The sequence below is a fragment of the Mytilus californianus genome, unplaced genomic scaffold (assembly GCF_021869535.1).
Source record: "Mytilus californianus isolate M0D057914Y unplaced genomic scaffold, xbMytCali1.0.p SCAF_2, whole genome shotgun sequence".
NCBI classification, from domain to species: domain Eukaryota; kingdom Metazoa; phylum Mollusca; class Bivalvia; order Mytilida; family Mytilidae; genus Mytilus; species Mytilus californianus.
The window spans coordinates 5761997-5765086 of NW_026262668.1; positions in this window are offsets into that span (position 1 = coordinate 5761997).

Sequence of the window (3090 nt, forward strand, 5' to 3'; positions counted from 1 at the left end):
GGATGTGTTTTTTTTTCATTTTTGATCTCTTACAATACATAATATTAAGCAAATAATGACAGTACCATAGCTAAACGAAAAAAAAGACAAAACTACAAACTGTAGTAAAAAAATCACACACGACAACAACACTTTCAGAAAGCTAAATGTTCAGCATGACTAATATAAAAATAAGGAGATGTGGTATGATTGCCAATGAGACAACTATCCACCAAAGTTCAAATGAAGTTGATGTAAGCAATTACAGGCAATAGTACGGCCTTCAACAATGAGAAAACTCATACCGTATGTTGAAATAAGAAGATGTGGTATGAGTGCCAATGAGACAACTCTCCATCCAAGTCACAATGTGTAAAAAGTAAACAATTATAGGTCAATGTATGGCCTTCAACACAGCAATGGCTAACACCGAACAGCAAGCTATAAAGGGCCCCATAATGACTAGTGTAAAACAGTTCAAACAGGAAAACCAACTATCTAATCTATATGAAAAACGAGAAACGAGAAACACTTAAGAACCACATCAACAAACGACAACCACTGAAACAGGTTTCTGACTTAGGCCAGGTGCAAATATGGTCGGCTATAAACCAACGACAACCACTGAACTACAGGCTCCTGACTTGGGACAGGCACATAAAGAATGTGGCGGTGTTAAACATGTTTGTGAGCGCCCAATCCTCCCTCTAACCTGGGACAGTGGTGTAACAGTACAACATAAGAACAAACTACAAAAATCAGTTGAAAAAGGCTTAACTCATCAGATGGATACAAATAGAAATACATCTAACAAAAACAAAGAGTGGACGTGAACGGGTACGTGTACATCCGCACAAAAATAAAACAGTAAGTACAGATCTGAGAGTACTCGCAGTTACTGACAGTTAGTTCAAAGCCAATAACAACTAATAAAAAAAATCATGTATCGAAGACTAAAATATCAATCAGTATACATCCAACATCCAATGGATTTAGTGTAAAGACATCATTAACAGTCAAAGAAAAACATGACCTTGTGAAATGCCAAACTATAGGTATCGACAGATTGTAGTACCGTGAAAGTACATATGTGTAATATTTAGTATGGTTTTAATTTACTGATAACAAAATCAATATTTAAACCATTAAAACAATATTCAAAGATTTGATTACAGTGTTGAATAGGTAACCTTTTAGAATAAGTTTATTTAAAGGATTGATAAGTTTACCCGAATCATATCGAAATTTCCGGGCTCTGTTTAAAACATCACCGTAAAATTTAGGATGTGCTATTCTGTTTGAAATAAGTTTTCTACAGGTTCAGCCAAACTTGCAGACCAAATCTTTGTATCTAAATTTAGTAAATGTTTAAAGTAATTTGTGGTAACGAAATCCCTGACTTAATAATTTACTAGTTCTATATAGATTACGCGCATTGAAATCCAAAACGTCACTACAGACATGAGCATAGCGAACGAGTTGGGGTATATAAACACCGTAAGATGGTGCCAAATGAACATCACCGTCCAAAAAGGGAAAATTAACAATGGGGAAAAATCATCACTTTTGTCGTAAATTTTTGTGTAGAGTTTCTGGTGTAATACTGAGATATCTAAATCTAGAAAAGGACAGTTATTGCTGTTAATATTTGATTTATTTAAAGTAAGTTTCTTTTGGTAAATTTCAGCAGTATATTTAGAGAATTCTTGATTATTTAACGAAAAAATATCATCAAGATAACGGTAAGTGCTGTTGAATTTATTAATTAAATGGAATTTAGACTGTTCTTTGCTGAGTTTGGCCATAAACTGTGATTCATAACAGTAAATGAACAAGTCTGCTATTAAAGGGGTACAATTGGTGCGTGTAGGAATACCTTCAACCTGTCGATAAACTTTATTGCCGAAACGTACATAGATGTTGTCAAGGAGAAAAATTACTCATCACACCTCCAACAAGTATATCTAGCATATTTACCTTTCTAAACACTTAAAGTTTGACACAACTGGTTGAATGTTGTTTTCATGTTATCTGGAATAATGTTGAAATCACCAGCAATAACTGACTTTCCGATTGATGACTGCATAATAAAAAGGAATTTTTCTAGAGAGGTGTTAACATTATTTGATGATAATCTATATAACAATCCGAACTCTGTCTACGAGTTTTTGGTTGTGCATGAGTTCCATAAAATTTGCATGACGCAGACTTAAGTTAGAGTGCGGAAACGGAAAAAAAAAAGCCATTTTCCAAGTTATAAAAGGGCATAACTCTAAGAAGGTTTGTGATTCACGGTCCAAATTCGAACTATTTCTGCGAGTTTTTGGTTCTCAGCATTGTGTAGGAGTTTCATAAAATTGAGGTAACATAAGTTGAAGTGCGGAAACGAAAAAAAATGCAATTTTGTAAAATGTGTCCACTAAACGAAACAAACATGTTTTTTATATAACAAATCAAGATTCTTGATGAAAGTTTCAGAAAGCGTTTAATTTGATTCAGAGTGTTTTTACCAAGTATAACGTGTCCCTTCTTTACAAAGGATATTAAGGATACAACAGTAACACAAATTGATCCCTCCTATTACCTTTATGTATATTATCATTCAGTGTAATATCTTAAATATATAAGTAAGATAAGAACAGAAAGATAAATAGTAATGTACAATGTAAGACCAGCATTGAAATGATTTTAAGACATTACATCCATACACCTGCATAAACAGCGCAAGACAGCTAAAAGTGGCGCTCTCTTCATAGAGGAATTAACACATTAAGTGTACCTTATCATGGGGAAATAATATTTGCCGCCTGACTCTCAGACTGTTAAGTGTACAGTAATACTAGTCTTCCAAGTAAATAGTTACTTCATAATAAATTAATCAAAACTGAGGTCGTTATATTTATCGAAGTTTACACTAACATTGGAGACTATAAGGATACTGTGATTAATTCAAAGCAAATAATATATCCCTTTGTCAATACTATAATCCTAGTTCACACACACACACACACACACACAAAGCAAAACGTTCTTCTTATTCTAAGTTGTAAATGAATAACACTGGCATAATGATAACGATATCAAAGATACATGACGGATATAAACGGTTTG